This window comes from Populus alba, chromosome 18 (genome assembly GCF_005239225.2).
Source record: "Populus alba chromosome 18, ASM523922v2, whole genome shotgun sequence".
Lineage (NCBI taxonomy): Eukaryota > Viridiplantae > Streptophyta > Magnoliopsida > Malpighiales > Salicaceae > Populus > Populus alba.
Genome location: NC_133301.1, coordinates 5,542,496 through 5,561,464, shown reverse-complemented (window position 1 = coordinate 5,561,464; position 18,969 = coordinate 5,542,496).

The window sequence follows — 18,969 nt, the reverse complement described above, 5'->3', positions numbered from 1 at the left end:
GATAAAAAATTGTAACAAAGTATTAAGAAAGTATTAGTGTGAATAATATTACCTTGTGTTGCAGAGCAGTGGTGGCTGATGACTGGGAAGGAAGCCATGGAGGGGATGGAAGGGAAGCGGTTATGAGTGATCTGGATTTTGTTTAATCTTTGAAAGATCCAAAGCCCAGACAACATCACCCGATAACTTTAGGTGTTAACCACTTGCTGGCTAATTTTCTGCACCACAAATTTTCACGAATAAGCCACCACAACAAAAATGTCATTCACACGATATCAACTTTTATGAGTAATTACAGAAGTTATCTAGTTTCCTCCTACAAGGCATAAACATATTATCCCTTCTAGCACTTTTTATGGGTAATTACAGGGAAAAAAAAATGTCTCTCGTTTACCTTGAGAATAATCGCAGAGAGGTTTTCTATTAGTTCTGTTCTTTAAATTGTTATTCAGTTTTTTCGACCCATAACCTCTTTTACAAAATAAAATTGTATTAGTCGAGATTATTTTTAAAATTTATTTTTATTTAATTTTTTAAAATATTTTATTTGCCAGCATGTTTTTTAATAAAATTTAAAACAATGAAAATAAATATTTGTAAGGATACCACTTATTTTAATTAAAGAGAGAAGAATTGTGTGTGTGTGTGTGTGTGTGTGTGTGTGTGTGTTTGATTTGGATAGAAAACTTGTCTTCTCAATCTAAAAACTATCGTGTCATGATAATTTATATGCAGTTGTATAAAAATATAAAATTAAAAATATATATTTTATTATTATTGAATATTTATGTCCAATTTTTTAAAACGAAAAAACTTTACATATTAGATTCATATACAATAATTTATAAAATAATGACAATAAAAATCTCAAATCTAATTTTAAAATCATGTTTTGATATTTTTAAATGTTATTTTAATATTTTAAAAAAAAAATTTATTTTAAAATATAAAAAATAAAACAAATATAATATATATATATATATATGTAAAAAGCCAAAAAAATAAAGCCCGACACATCTAGGCTTGTAAGATCAAATCCGAGTGTTTATCCCATACAAAAGCCTAGGTATACTTAGGCTTTAAAAAATAAATCATGCTCTCCTTTTTAAAAACTTAAGTAAATGACATCTTATACACTTCAATAAATAATGTATTATCCACCACAATAAATTTTAGGCATTTATAATAGTTGAATAAAAGGAAATTATGAGGTATTTAGACCTCTAAAAATCAAAATTTTAAATTTATTTTTATCTAAAATACTTAAAAATTATTAAAGGAACCTCAATAACCCCAAATCTATTTTACCAAATCTTAAATTATTTTCTAATCATTCTAAAAACTCCAAATTAAACTGAAAAAAAAATCTTTGTACTCCTAAATTTTTTTTTCAGCATGATTAAAAGCCTGAATCACCTACATGGAACCATCCATTAAAGCTGAACTTATTGATAGCATGATCATTTTTTATGGTTAGAAGGTAGCTGACCAAAATCTAGCTCTTTTTCTCTCAACATCTAAAGACTAAAATGTAAAAAAAGATAAAGTTTTATGACTAAAATATAAGAATATAAAACTACAAGGATTAAATATGAAAAATTAAAAATTTAAAAGCACCCAAGTTTATTTTTCTGCATCCCTTGAACATTAAAAAAATACGTTACGGATTTACAATGCAATCACTAATACATATATATATCCATGTTAAATTAGCTAGCAAAATAAATATGCTAGCTTTTTTAGTTTTTTTTTTTCTTGTATAATATTTCAAATAATAATGTTAATGGTTTTTTTTACCAAAATAACTAGTGATTTTGATTCTCTTTCTTCTATAATCTTGAACTTGGAGAGTGTTTATTTTTGTTTTAAAAAAAATATTTTTGATTTTTTGCTTCAAATTAGTTTTTCTTAATGATTTTGGATTATTTTGATATGTTTATGTCAAAAATAAATTTTTCAAAAATTAAAAAATATATTTTGATATATTTCCAAACAAAAGGTACTTTAAAAAACAACCGCTACCACAATACTAAATGTTATCTTAATGCATCACCTGCCTTGGAGAACTCATTTGGTTAAAAATCCAATATATTTAAGGAAAGCAATTTTACTTAATATAATTAGGCATTTGACATCATTAAAACCAAGTTGGGTCTGGTTTTTATTTAATTTCGACCAAAGTCAAAACATGTTGGATATAAATTTAATTTCGTTGTCCATTAAGAGCACATATGGTTAAACCATACTTTTAAGAAAAAAATGGAATTTTGTTTAGTTTTAAATTAATAGTTTTTAGTGTTTATTGTCATTTTGATATGTTGGTGTAAAAAAAAAAAATATTTTAATATATTTTCAAGTAAAAAACATTTTAAAAGTAACATTTATTATTATTATGAGTACTAATAAAATTTAATTTATATGAGTACTAATTTAATTTTCATAAAGTAATTTTATATGAATTGGAATTTTAGTAGATAGCATTTGACTGAGATATTTCTCAGTGAGTTTATAAGAACTAATTATTATAGTCATTGTACATGCAATTCATGATAATTTTTATGAATCAACTTAATTAGAAAGTTATCCTTTCTAAAAGCTTATTCATAAATAATTCATTATAAGTATTATCTTCAAGTGTTCATAAGTCATCATACTTGTAAGAGTTGAAGACTTCATTAATTACAAAAGGAGATTATCTTTCTTTGCCAAAACAACATTGATGAAAACAAGACTATTTTAATTTTCCATACAAAGAGTTTTTTAACATCATTTTTATAAAATGTCATAGTCTTCAATAACTATATTTGTCTTCTCAATGTCCTAACACTTGGCCATTTCAAAATAGATTAAACAAGAGTGCATTGTACCTTCTTATATAAATTGTAAAACCTCGGATAATATTATTGATAATAAGAAAAGTCAGGATTATAAAAAAATGAGGAAAATGGATAAATTAAATTTATAAGAATGATGATATATTTGAGAATTTGAATTAAAATGTTTTGTTCAAGTGTTAATATATATAAATAAATAAATATACACGAAAATGTTAATGAGATTTTTTTTAGAAGTGAATTTCATGAAACTAAAAGTACCAACGAGTAACTTAGTGAAATTCAATATAACTCGGGGCAAGATTTGGTATAAAACATGTATCAAGATTCGGGAAATTTTACCCAAATCCTTAAAAGTTACTGTTGAGGGATATAGAAGGTAAAAAAAAAAAGTGAAACAAAAATTTAGGGACATGGATAGTATTTAAAAAAAAAAGAAAAGAAAAAAAAAGCTATATATATATATATAAGTGCAAGTGTGTGCGGAAGAAAAAAAGAATTAAGGACATGGATGGTATTTTTAAAAAAGGTTAATTATATATATATATATATATATATATATATATATATATGTGAGTGCAAGTGTGTGCTGGAAGGAGAAAGAAAAATAAAACTAAACTTACCTTTCAAAGAGGAAGAAGAAGCATTCGGCCAGGAGAGGAGTAAAACTAACTCAAGCAAGGAAAGTTTCAATACAAAAGTGTTAAAGTTTTGGCTATTATTTGGTAAAGTGCCCTTATACTTTTAAATAAGATTCTTGATGAATAAATACTTTAAATTGATTGAACTTTGTGAAATGAGGAATTAGGGTTCATGATAAATTTTGGGGGAAATTATAATTGATTGTGAAATTGTGTTAAGATTGTTGAAGTGAGTAGAGAAAGTAGGAAATTATGGAAATTGAAGCAAAATTTTAGGTGTTCTTGAAGAAGAGATTTTTTTGGAAAAATAATATTAAGAAGAATAAAATTTAGGAATTTGAATAAGATGATGAGATTGTGTAGGAAAGAGATGATATTAATGTTAAAGAGAGAATGGATCATGAATTTTTTTATGTTTACCTTTAATTTAAATTTTGGTAAAATAAATTTGTATATATATATATTGTTTTGAATGATGAAATGTTATGTGTTACAATGCGAAAATTGAAGAATAGGAAGGAAATTTTTATGTTTCTCTCTAAATTTTATTTTGGCAAATGAAAGGATAATTGGAAGGAATTTATTTATTGAGTGTTTCGATATGGAAAGTAGATTAATGATGTGATATACATGTCAATTCAGAAGAGGCTGCCAGGTCGACACCACAACAAGGAACTACGGCTCGAGCTCAGTCGTCAGGTAATTACACGATACCTGAATTTAACATTAGACAATATGTATTTTTTTTATCGGATTAATTGTGGTTGACATGTTAGAAATTATTATGTTGTTTACTTGAGAAAATAAGATATGCGATATGATGAATTAATTCCTGAATGAATGGGATTAGTGCCCTGGTGAATGGGATTAATACCCTGGCGAATGGGTAAGTTGTTGAACTAATTCCTGATTTAAATGGAATTAGTGCCCTGGCGAATGGGCAAGATGAATAATGAATTCCCTGGTTAATGGGATTCGTACCCTGATGAATGGGTGAAATGTTGAACTAGTTTTTGGACTGATGACAACCGTGCTTGTTGAATGGACTGGTAGATTATTCTGAAATTTAATTGATATATAATAATACTAGATGAGCAAGTTAATTTAATGATCTTTTGACAAAAAAAAAAAAAAGAGAGGAAGAAAGAAAGAAAGTAGAAATAATTTTATAAATGTCTTTTTATTTTTATTTGTCTAATTGAATTATTGTATTAAATCTAGTTTCAGGTACATCCCCCTACAGGACTGAAGAGTAGATTAGTTCCTTATATTTTGTTGAATATCATGTTGTAATGAATGAATTTATCCTTTTGTTATGTAATATAATGCGTCTACAATTTATCAAAAGCTTTTTGTGTAGCATAATCTATATTATGAATTTCTGCTTTAATTATGAACTTATTTCGATTACAATTTCGTTAATGATCCTTATTAATGTACTCCAGTTACCGTTTTTAGAATCATTCTTTAGATTGCATCCATGTAAATATGGGATATTGAATTGTTTAGACATATGTGAATTTAATTATTGAGAAGTTGTGATGTAATGAGAGGATGATGTCCTGGATGATAGGTGATTAGTACTTAAAAGTGCATGTTTATCAAGGTTTTATATCATCATTTTGCACTTGAAGTATCAATAACTCCTTAACTAAAACATGTTTTATAATAACAAGTTTGATATTATAAGATACCTTAATTTATGGTAAATGCTCATTTTAAATGCAGGACTATCACATAAATAAAAGGATTGATTGATGAGTTTAAGCATTGAAAGTTAAAGGACAAAGAGATGGCCAAACTTAGAAAAGAGATGTCGGTGCAGTCCAAACCGGAACATTGCTCGGTAATTGGATCATATCTGGAGCTCTAGATTTCGGATTTAGGTCCACTTTATATGGATGGAAAGGTAAGACAAAAGCCTACAACTTTCATGAGGAGCCCAAGATTTGAAAAGGTCGTTTTGAAGTCCAAATTGAAGGAACAACGAAGAAGTCCGAAGCTGTCCTGCAGCCCAAACACTATTTAGTGTTCAGCCCATATCTTGAGTTCTAGAAGTTCAAATGACCTCATCTTTTTTTTGTTGGAAAGCTGAGACAATTTCCTAGAACATTCTTGAGGATTCTGGGCAAATTATGATGTTAGAAATGACGTCTTGATCAGACAAGAAGATAAGGATTGTTATCTAGTCAAGATGTGGCCACCCACTCATCAATTAGTCAACAAATCAATAGTTCCAAATTTTGGCCTCTAAAAGGAGGCACTTACCATGTATTGAGGCATCTTGGTTTCCAGATCAAGATCATGCTCTTGCTTTCTCTCTTTGTATTGCTTATGTCTTGCTTTCATTAATATCAAGTTTATGCACTTCATTTCCTTTCCTTTGTCTAGTTAACTTCTTTCTCATTTATGTTCTTGTCTTGCTCATTTATGTTTCTTTCTTTTATTATGTCTAGCTAAGTTAATTATGTCAAGGTGAAAAGGGTACACTAATGGTGTAAGAACAAGTATAATATAAACTTAACATGGACCTTAACGTTGGATACTAACATGTTTTATATTTGTTATCTTGTTCACTTTAATACTTTGCTTGTTAAATGTTAATCTAGATTTATGTTGTATAACACTTGGTACAACAAATCCTTGGCACTTTCATAGCTCATACTATATATACCGACACCTGAGCTGTGAAAGGAACTTGATTTGTTGTTAACATAAGTTATAATCATGAATGCCTGCCAACATTTACAAGTATTTAGCTTTATTCGAATAAGATAACTAATGTAATCATGTTAACAATTTATAATCTGAATGGAACCTCCTTTATGTGTGGTTTCCAATTGAGTAATAAGAGTTTATATTATACTTGTTTGAAGTACCATTAGTGGATCCTCTACCTTGACATTTGTTTTATCATTGTTTAATCCTTACGTTAATCTTTCATCTCAAAGTTCTCATTAATTTCTTCATCTTCTGCTTTCATTATTATTATTATTATTATTATTATTATTATTTACATTCTGTTTATATTACATAATATATATATTTGATCTTTTCATAAACTCAGTATATAGGCTGGAAACCTGTGACCCGATCTTTAGATCATTCTCAGGTATAACAACGCCACGTACTGAGTATAAATAGTTATTTATTATTGTTATTTATTATTGTTGTTATTGTTGTTGTTGTTTGTTGTCTTGCTATTTATAATTTATACAATTAACCTCTCTGTGGTTCGACCCCGGTCTTGCCGGGTTATTTATTACTTCGACACTCCTGCACTTGGGAGAAGACATCAAGCTTTTGGTCGTGTCAAGTTTTTGGCGCCGTTGCCGGGGAGGTAAATTCTTGTATAAATTATAATATTTAATTTATTTTCTCTTTTCACTTTTCATTTTATCTATTTTTGTTTTCTTTGTTTTGTTTTGTTTCTTTTTCTTCTATTTTCTTTTCTTCCTTTTATTCTCTTCTTACACGTGCATGAGAGTTTGGTCATGTACATTAAGTGGTCGACTTTGTAGGGTATCCTCATCATTTTCAGAAAATATGGCCGAAGAAGATAATCAATCACTTCATAATGAGAATAATGAGAATAACCGTATGAGAACACTTAGAGACCACATGAATCCCACAAAGAACAAGTGCACCCTCATGCATAGTTTTCCCTCCTGATGCATCTCATTTTAATTTTAAGCCAGGCATTATTCAACTTTTACCATCTTTTCATGGCTTAGACTTAGAAAATCCATACTTGCATTTAAGGGAATTTGAGGAGGTCTGTAATACCTATAATGACTCAAATTGTAGCATGAACACCATTCGATTAAAGCTTTTTCCTTTTTCATTAAAAGATAAAGCTAAAACATGGCTACAAAATTTGAGACCGGGATCCATTCGTGCTTGGGATGAAATGCAACAACAATTTTTAAAGAAGTTTTTTCCATCTCACAGAACAAACTCTTTCAAAAGACAAATCATCACTTTCACTCAAAAACCAGGAGAAACATTTTACCAATGTTGGGATAGGTATCGAGATTTGCTTAATACTTGCCCACATCATGGTTTTGAAACATGGAGATTGGTTTCACATTTTTATGAAGGTTTAACACCTAGAGATAGACAAATGGTTGAATTGATGTGCAATGGAACTTTCGAAGATAAAGACCCTAATGAAGCAATGGAGTACCTAGACTTGCTAGCCGAAAATGCTCAAAATTGGGAGACCACAGGTACTTATGAGGCACCAAGTAAAACTCAACCTCATACATCTAGTGGAGGTATGCACAACCTTAGGGAAGATCATGACCTCCAAGCCAAGTTTGCATCTTTAGCTAGAAAAGTCGAGGCACTAGAATTGAAAAAGAGTGGTCAATTAAAATCTGTTCAAGACATTGTGTGTCAAATCTGTGAAACCAAGGAGCACTCAACAAATGATTGTCCAACTTTGCCTTCTTTCAAGGAATGCCTCCATGAACAAGCCCATGCTTTAAACAGTTTCCAAAGGCCCAACCATAACCCATACTCGCAAACATACAATCCTGGTTGGAGAAATCACCCAAATTTTAGTTGGAAGAGTGATAGCAACAATGCACAAACTTCACATCCACCGTTTCAAGCACACCATAATTTCCAAAATTCTCATGGATATGCACCTCCTTATGCTCCACCTCCTAGAAAAAATTTTGAGGAAACATTGCATGCATTCATTGAAAAGCAGGAGACAATCAACACTCAACTTGCTCAAAGCATGACCGATTTTAAAGATGCTCTTGCAAAATTAACATCTGCTCTCAGTTTCCAAGAGAAAGGTAAGTTTCCTTCTCAACCACAGCAAAATCCAAAGGGGCAATACAATGCAAATGCAAGTAGTTCTGGAAGCCAACACATGGATCAAGTCAAATCAGTCATCACTCTTCGTAGTGGTAAGGTTATTGAAAAACCCATTCTTGAACCTTGTGAGAAAGATGATGAGTCTATCTCTGAGGGTAAGGAAGGGGTTGAACCTGAACATTGCAAAGAAAAGGCTGATTCCCCGCCAGCGCTTCCATTTCCTCATGCCATGACCAAACAAAGGAAAGTCAATCACAACTCTGAAATCTTTGAAATTTTCAAACAGGTAAGGATCAATATACCTTTGTTGGATGCTATTAAACAGGTACCTTCCTATGCTAAATTTTTGAAAGATCTGTGCACTGTGAAGAGAAAACTGAATGTGAAAAAGAAAGCCTTTTTAGCCGAACAAGTAAGTGCCATTCTTCAGAACAATAATGCTTTGAAATATAAAGACCCTGGTTGTCCTACAATTTCTTGCTTTATTGGAGAACATAAAATTGAAAGAGCCTTACTTGATCTTGAAGCTAGTGTGAATTTACTTCCATATTCAGTTTTTCAAAGTCTCAATCTAGGTGAGTTAAAACCAACTTCTGTAACTCTTTTACTCGCCGATAGATTTGTAAAAGTGCCTAGAGGAATAATCGAAGATGTGTTAGTACAAGTCGATAAATTCATTTATCCTGTGGATTTTATTGTCTTGGACACGCAACCTGTTGAAGCATGTAATTCATTTCCTATTATTTTAGGACGTCCATTTCTTGCAACTTCTAATGCATTGATTAATTGTAGGAATGGACTCATGAAGTTATCTTTTGGAAACATGACATTGGAGATGAATATTTTCAACATTTGCAAGCAACCTGGAGATGATAATGATTTACAAGAAGTAGATCTTATTGAAGAATTAATTCATGATCAACTTGAATCTACTTTGAGTAAAATTGAGTTGGATGAATCTGAAGATTTGCAAATGATTTATTCTCAGGAAGAAATCACGGATGAAAAAGGCACCGAAAATATTGATGCCGATCTTTTGTCAAGAGTGACAACGGATTCGAGATCTGACATTACACCAATCGATGACTACTTTCCTGATGAATCTTTATTTTCTGTCTCTACGATGCCTTGGTTTGCTAATATTGTTAATTTTCTTGTTTCAGGACAATTGCCAGCTCATTGGAGTACCAAAGACAAAAGAAAGTTCTTGAACGAAGTAAAGAACTTTTATTGGGATGACCCTTATTTATTCAAATATTGTCCTGATCAAATATTTCGAAGATGCATTCCTGACAATGAGGTAAGTAATGTCATTAAACTTTGTCATTCTGAAGCATGTGGGAGTCAATTCTCATCAAGAGAGACGACTGCAAAAATCTTACAAAATGGATTTTATTGGCCCACCATGTTCAAGGATACACATGCATTCTGCAAAACTTGTGAAAATTGTCAAAAAGTTGATACTGGTTAAAAAGTTTTGCTTTATAATTCTCAACTCCATTTATTTCCTGAAAAACTAAGATCAAGATGGAGCGGTCCATTTATTTTGAAACACGTGTATCCTTATGGGGCCCTTGATATTGAGAATCCAAAGAATGACAATGTTTCGAAGGTAAATAGACATCGTTTGAAAGTTTACTTTGATGAGTTTCCTAGTGAAAATGAATCCATTGGTTTGAATAATCTTATTGATAAAGGTTGATTTTTTTTTCTCACATTTTTTTTTTGTTGCTTTTTAGTGTGACTTTTGTTTTGCTAGTCTCTCACCCCGGTCAAATGGCGAATAACGGTACTCCGTGACTTAAGTCGGTTCTTTCAGTTTCCCAAATAACTGATATCTGTATATATTTGTACAATTCTTAGCTCTTTCTCCCTTCTTTGAATCTCTTCTCCAATTCTCTTTTGAAAATGGACACCACTCTTGAAAAGTTGAAAAGGTATTTTCCCGCTCTGCCTCAGAATGCGATTACAAAAATTTACCGTGCTAGGTGTGCAAGATTGAGGTTGTTAATGAATCATGGAATTCCTGAAGATATTCGCTGGCTAATTAAAGCAAAGGTCCGATTATCAGGTGAGTCCTCCAATTCTTTCATTTCACACATGCCTGGAACAGGTAAAAGCACTTTTGCAAAGAAACGTCGTGCAAAACGACTGAAAGTCTGTCATCGATGTGCCAGATGGACTTGTAATGCAACATGTCGTTCTTTAGGAATGGTATCTGTAAACCGTGAAGATAAGATACAATTCATTAAGGATGGCCTGAGTAAGGGGTCTTTAGATAATCTTTTGTTGACCCTTGAGACGCATCCTAGTGGAGATGTGCATCGTGTAATTCATGATTTATGGCCACAATTCCATAAAGAACATGATCGACTTAGTCTTGGGAATCTGACTAAAAAAGACCCTGTTTGCCAGTTTTTAAGAAAACTGGATGGGAAGCCTATCCCCGACTCATAGAGGGCGTTTAAGCCGTTCTTGGACGTAAAACCAAGGGAAGATGTGAGCCACAATCACAACTACCTGTACATACATGCTTTTTCAAAATAAATAATTAATAAAGAGAGAGAGTTTGTGAGACTACAGTTGGCCTACATATAGGTGGTATGATTGCATTTTCACTTTTTCATCTATAAATTCTTCTCTTCCTTCCCTTCATTTCTACTCATCCCATATATTCATCAAATATAGAAGTGTGTAAAAATGGCAGGTTCCTCAAGTCATCATATAAGAAATATTTGTGTTTTCGGTGGATCCAGTTCTGGGAAAGAAAAAGAGTTTTTAGAATCTGCAAATCATCTTGGTCTGGTACTAGCTGAGAGAAAGATTCATTTAGTGTATGGGGGAGGTAGCCTTGGGTTAATGGGAGGTGTGTCAATGGCTGCATTTTTAGGAGGCAGTCAAGTTTTGGGGGTTGTCCCCAAAGCTTTAGCAACTAGGGACATCATTGGAAAAACAATTGGAGAGGAACTACAGGTCCCAACAATGTCTGACCGACTGAATACCATGTTTAACCATGCTGATGCCTTCATTGCCTTACCAGGTGGTCTGGGCACATTGGAAGAGATCTTTCATATTTCATCTTGGGCCCAACTGCACATTCACCATAAACCTATAGGTTTGTTAAATGTTAATGGTTTTTATGATAAGTTGCTGTCTTTCCTTGATCAAGCTGTGGAACAGGAATTTCTAACATCTTCGGCACGACGAATCATAATATCTGCTGCTACTGCTGAACAATTGATTGACCAACTACAATCTTTCATCCCTGTCATTGATCCCTGCATGAGTCGTCTAGATTGGTCAACTAAGGAAAGCCGTAAAAAGCTTAGATTAGATTTGAGCCTTCATCTGTGAAACCTTGTGTCTTTTGGTTTTATTAATAGCATTTATTTTTTTTTGTTACTTCTTATGTTTGTTTAAGTGTGTTTCAGGTTTGTCATTGTTCGTTGTTTCAGGTGATGTCTTCTATACTCTATCTTTCTACCTTCGAACATTGAGGACAATGTCTCGTTTTGGTTGGGGGGAGAGGGTAGTAGTTTAAAAAAAAAAAAAAAATACTAACTTGCTAACTGTTTTTGCTATTATTAAAACCATTTGACAAAATTGTTATTAGGATGGCAGAGTATGGAATCAATTTTATTGACTCTAGAGACGCATCTTAGTAAGTTTCATTACCAAGGTCTATCATAATACTTCTTGAAATATTCAGGTTTACAAACTCTCACATTGTTATCACTTGATTCTGCTCCTATACTCATTTAACAAGTATTATTAAACCTTCATTTTCACACAAACACTTTAACATATGATTGTGGGTTGCACATTGGATTATTACATTAATTATGTTTTTTTGTTGAAGGTAACAACTAAGGGAAAAGGATAGTATATAATTTGCAAAGAAAAAAAAAAGAAAAAAAAAAGAAGATAGTATTAATGATAATAAAACGTGGATAAGTTTGGTTTCGTAACCTCCCTAACCTAAGCAATTAAGCCCGAAGGGGTGTTTTAACACCTAATACCCTAAAGTCAACTGACTTGGGAGCTATTGGCCCAAAGCTTGTTACATGGGTTAAGGAGAAAAGCTTAAGGGAATCAAACATTGCACTATCTACGTATCAGTATCTGCAACCCGAGTTGTTAAGCTCGTAGGGGTGCCTCAACACCTAATGCCCTAAGACCAACTGGTCTGGGAGTCATTAGCCTAAAACTCGTTACATGGGTTAAAGATACATTGTGTTTTAAGTTGTATGTGTATATAAATAAAAAAAGAAAAAAAAAAAGAAAAAAAAATCCCAACCCAAGGAAGTTCACCTTAAACATTTGAACATAATATTGTTTTCTTCCAACAAAAGCCCCATCATCTATGTTTTCATTGAGCACACAAAAAGAAGGTTTATTAATATCTTGTTTACGAAGTATGAAGCAGGAATATAAATTTAATGAGAGTTTGTTTATCTGGATAGATTAATGGAAGTTGAATGATGAATGCCTTGCTTTGTGGAACTTGCAAATTGTTTCTCTATTTTAACGCTTTAGATTACTAGGGACTAGTAATAAGCTGGTTGGGGGGTGTGATTAGTACTTAAAAGTGCATGTTTATCAAGGTTTTTATATCATCATTTTGCACTTGAAGTATCAATAACTCCTTAACTAAAGCATGTTTTATAATAACAAGTTTGATATTATAAGATACCTTAATTTATGGTAAATGCTCATTTTAAATGCAGGACTATCACATAAATAAAAGGATTGATTGATGAGTTTAAGCATTGAAAGTTAAAGGACAAAGAGATGGCCAAACTTAGAAAAGAGATGTCGGTGCAGTCCAAACCGGAACATTGCTCGGTAATTGGATCATATCTGGAGCTCTAGATTTCGGATTTAGGTCCACTTTATATGGATGGAAAGGTAAGACAAAAGCCTACAACTTTCATGAGGAGCCCAAGATTTGAAAAGGTCGTTTTGAAGTCCAAATTGAAGGAACAACGAAGAAGTCCGAAGCTGTCCTGCAGCCCAAACACTATTTAGTGTTCAGCCCATATCTTGAGTTCTAGAAGTTCAAATGACCTCATCTTTTTTTTTGTTGGAAAGCTGAGACAATTTCCTAGAACATTCTTGAGGATTCTGGGCAAATTATGATGTTAGCAATGACGTCTTGATCAGACAAGAAGATAAGGATTGTTATCTAGTCAAGATGTGGCCACCCACTCATCAATTAGTCAACAAATCAATAGTTCCAAATTTTGGCCTCTAAAAGGAGGCACTTACCATGTATTGAGGCATCTTGGTTTCCAGATCAAGATCATGCTCTTGCTTTCTCTCTTTGTATTGCTTATGTCTTGCTTTCATTAATATCAAGTTTATGCACTTCATTTCCTTTCCTTTGTCTAGTTAACTTCTTTCTCATTTATGTTCTTGTCTTGCTCATTTATGTTTCTTTCTTTTATTATGTCTAGCTAAGTTAATTATGTCAAGGTGAAAAGGGTACACTAATGGTGTAAGAACAAGTATAATATAAACTTAACATGGACCTTAACGTTGGATACTAACATGTTTTATATTTGTTATCTTGTTCACTTTAATACTTTGCTTGTTAAATGGTTAATCTAGATTTATGTTGTATAACACTTGGTACAACAAATCCTTGGCACTTTCATAGCTCATACTGTATGGTATAACCGACACCTGAGCTGTGAAAGGAACTTGATTTGTTGTTAACATAAGTTATAATCATGAATGCCTGCCAACATTTACAAGTATTAGCTTTATTCGAATAAGATAACTAATGTAATCATGTTAACAATTTATAATCTGAATGGAACCTCCTTTATGTGTGGTTTCCAATTGAGTAATAAGAGTTTATATTATACTTGTTTGAAGTACCATTAGTGGATCCTCTAACCTTGACATTTGTTTTTATCATTGTTTAATCCCTTACGTTAATCTTCATCTCAAAGTTCTCATTAATTTCTTCATCTTCTGCTTTCATTATTATTATTATTATTATTATTATTATTTACATTCTGTTTATATTACATAATATATATATTTGATCTTTTCATAAACTTAGTATATAGGCTGGAAACCTGTGACCCGATCTTTAGATCATTCTCAGGTATAACAACGCCACGTACTGAGTATAATAGTTATTATTATTGTTATTATTATTGTTGTTATTGTTGTTGTTGTTGTTGTCTTGTTATTTATAATTTATACAATTAACCTCTCTGTGGTTCGACCCCGGTCTTGCCGGGTTATTTATTACTTCGACACTCCTGCACTTGGGAGAAGACATCAAGCTTTTGGTCGTGTCAATAGGACAAGTAAGAAATTTGTTAATTGAGGATTGTGGAAGAAAAGTCGATAACTTGGTACCTAATAATATAGAGGAAACTCTGCCGAAATTTTTATTGATTACAGGAAAAAACAAATCCCTTATTTTAATTGAATTATCATGTCTTTACTATCTGTTTTGAATATATAAATATTGGGGCTGTTACATTTGGTATCAGAGCCCTAGTTTGGGTTCAGGAATTGAATTGGAATCTGATGAGTATCAAATTTGTTCAGGGTAGTACACATAAGACAAGGTGAATGGCAGATCGCTCTCCAGCACGGGAACTGGGTCAAGATCCCGGGTTCGAGCATAGCGAGAGAGAGGATTCTTTGGAGGATTCAGCCTCTCACATACCTGCAGCGCCTCATCTAAGAGAGGTACCTCCTCCAACAAAAGCAGTGCCAGCGACAACCCCTGCACCATATTCTGATCCGGTGTTTATAGCCCAGATTGTGAGAGCGGTAATAGAGACGATGCCTCAATTACAATACCGACACCTCTAGTGGCACAAGCAACACAGATACCGCAAGTTGCCCCTACATCAGTGGATAATGTGGTTACACTAGTTCGGGTAGTGAAGAGTATGCGGGAGTTGGGATGTGACTCATTTTCAGGAGAGCCTGATGCTGAGATAGCAGGTAGATGGTTACGTATAGTGGAGGACATTATGGAATAGATTTGGGTGACAGAGGATTTACGAGTAAATTGTGCCACCTACTTACTATCAGACAAAGCACAATCATGGTGGGATACAGTGCGATCTAGGAGGCCTGCGGGTTCTTGGACATGGACTGAATTTAGAGTTCAGTTTGAGAACCAATTTTACTCATCATATCATCGAAAGATGAAGGAGTAGGAGTTTCTAGCTTTGAGGCAGGAGGGTATGACGGTACTTAAGTATGAAAGAAGATTTCATGATCTTTCCATGTTTGCTCCACAGTTTGTTCCCACCGAACAATACATGATTGATAGACTACGGGATGGATTACGCCAGGATTTAAGACAAGGCCTAATAGCACTTAGATTTGGGACAACCAGAGAACTTATAGAGGCAGCACAAACTCTTGAGGCATGTATAGTTGAAGGACAACAAAGTCAGACAGAGGTGGGTAAAAGGAAAGGATATCGATTTTTTTCCTCAAGTAGACCTCCTTTTTCTAAAAAGGGTAAAGGGACAGTTCAACCAGTTTAAGAGGAAGGGAGGAGCAGTATCTAGGCCTATTCAGAGTACTGGTGCTGGGACTACTAGTAGACAACCATCTTTTCAGGGAGGTTCTACTGGAGGGACATCAGGATTAAATGCTTTATCTTATCCCCAATGTGTTCGGTGTGAGCAGAGACATCCAGGAGATTGTTCAGTGACACCAGGACGATGCTATATTTACAGGTCTGAGGGGCATAGATGGCGTGATTGCTCTTATTTAGGCAGAGGATGTTACTATTGTGGAGGACAGGGACACATCCGTAGAGATTGTCCACGGAGAGTTGAGTTCATACAAGGACAGAGACAACAGACCCAAAGCCAGCAACAGTCTGTCACTATAGATAGACCAGGTAGACCAGCACAGTCGGGGGTTAGTGGAAATAGAGGTCGGCCTAGGATCAGGGGTGACAGGACCAGGGCAGAATATTTCATATGACGCAGGAAGAGGTCAGAGTCGCCCCAAATGTAGTAGCAGGTACTTTACAGTTAAATTCATTACTTGTACATGCATTGATTGATCCTGGGGCTACACATTCATTTGTGGCTAATAAAATTGTGGGGAAAATAGGAAAAAGACCTAGCAGGGTAGATAGAGGATTTATGATAAGTACTCCTTTAGGTGAAGTTGTAGTCATTGATGTAGTCTACAAGGGAATTGGGTTTAGTATAGATGGGCTCGAGTTGGGAGTAGATTTAATTCCCTTGGAGTTACAGGATTTTGAAGTAATACTAGGTATGGATTGGTTAAGTGTATATAAGGCTCAAATGGACTGCTTTGCAAAAACGGTGACTCTCCAGGGACCGAATGGAATGAGAGTGATTTTTAGAGGGGAAAAGAACATTATACCGAATTGCATCATCTCGGTTATGACTGCAAGGAAGATGGTTAAAAAGGGATGTGAAGCTTACCTTGCTTACGTGTTAGATTCGAAAGAAAAAACTGGAGAATTGACAAACATCCCTATAGTGAGAGAATTTACAGATGTGTTCCCAGATGAATTACCGGGGTTACACCAGATAGGGAAGTGGAAAGTTTCCATTGATGTACTACCCGGGACCACACCTGTTGCTCAACCACCATATAGAATGGCGCCTGCGGAATTTAGCCGAATTGAAAAAATTCAGCTACAAGAATTACTGGATAAAGGATTTATCCGTCCAAGTAATTCCCCCTGGGGAGCTTCAGTATTATTTGTAAAGAAGAAAGATGGGGACCCTTAGACTCTGTATTGATTACAGACAATTAAATAGAGTAACAGTAAAAAATAAATATCCACTCCGCGCGAATAGATGATTTGTTTGATCAACTTAAGGGAGCGAAAGGTGTTTTCGAAGATAGATCTCAGATCCGGGTATTATCAATTAAGAATAAAAGAACAAGATGTGGTAAAGACTGCATTTAGGACTCGGTATGGACATTATGAGTTTTCTAGTAATGCCATTTGGGTTAACAAATGCACCGGCAGTGTGTTTATGGACTTAATGAATCGGGTTTTTCGACCTTATCTGGATAAGTTTGTGGTAGTATTTCATAGATGACATTTTGGTCTATTCCAATTCATATTTGGAACATGAACACCATTTGAGACAAGTGTTATCAACCTTAAGGGAGCATCAATTGTATGCCAAAGTAAGTAAGTGTGAGTTTTGGTTGAAAGAAGTAGTTTTTCTAGGACATGTTATATCAGCTCAAGGAATACTAGTAGATCCTAGAAAGGTTGAAGCAGTGTTGAAATGGGAGAGGCCTACGAATGTGACTGAGATTCGTAGTTTTCTTGGATTGGCAGGATATTACAGGAGATTTATTGAAGGGTTCTCCACTATAGCTATTCCGATGACTCGACTGACACGGAAGGAGACAAAATGGGAATGGACCGATGAGTGTGAACAAAGTTTCCAGGAGCTGAAAAAGAGGCTAACAACCGCACCCGTGTTAACACTTCCATCTGGGTCTGAAGGATTTGTAGTTTACAGTGATGCTTCAGGGAAAGGATTGGGTTGTGTTTTGATGCAGCATGGTAAAGTGATTGCCTATGCCTCAAGACAATTAAAAACTCATAAGATTAATTATCCGGTGCATGATTTAGAATTGGCAGCTGTTGTATTTGCTCTCAGAGTATGGAGGCATTTTTTGTATGGATCCGAGTTCAAATATTCACCGATCATAAGATTTTGAGGTATCTAATGACGCAAAAGGAGTTTGAATATGCGGCAAAGACGTTGGGTTGGATTAATTAAAGGATTATGATTGTGTAATAGAGTATCATCCGGGGAAAGCAAATGTGGTTGGCAGATGCCCCTTAGCCGAAAAAATAAGATGATAGATGTTGTTTTAGATGACAATGATGAAAGAGAATTGCTTGAGTTGAGGAAGTTAAATGCTAAGGTAGCAGTTGGACCTAGAGGTTCTTTAATTGCCCAATTTGCGAGTAAGGTCGATACTCCGGGATAAGGTATTAGAAGCACAACAAAATGATGACAAAGTCGACAAAATAAGGGACAATGTGAAGTCAGGAGTTGGGACTTCCTTCCAAATCCTAAAGGATGGAATGATAGCATTTGGAAAACGAATGTATTTACCTGATGATGAAGCACTAAAAAGAGAAGTGTTGCAAGGAAGCACATGAGTCTAGATTTGCAACTCATCCTGGGAGTACTAAAATGTATCAAGATTTAAAAGAATGTTACTGGTGGCCGAATATGAAGAAAGATGTAGCTGAATATGTGGCTAAATGTGGTATATGTCAGCAAGTAAAGGTGGAGCCACCAGAAACCTGCAGGGCCTTTACAACCATTATTGATACCTCAATGGAAGTGGGAAGACATTTCTATGGACTTTGTATCAGGTCTGCCTAAAGGGAAAAGAGGCAATAATGCTATTTGGGTCATAGTGGATAGATTGACCAAGTCTGCTCTCTTCTTGGCTATGAGAAAGACAGATTCGATTGATAAACTGGCACAATTATATGTAAATGAGGTAATAAGATTGCATGGAGTGCCAGTGTCTATAGTATCAGATCGGGATCCTAGATTCACATCTCGATTATGGCCAAGCATACAACGGGCTTTGGGGACAAGATTGAATTTAAGTACAGCATTTCACCCTCAAACTGATGGGCAGAC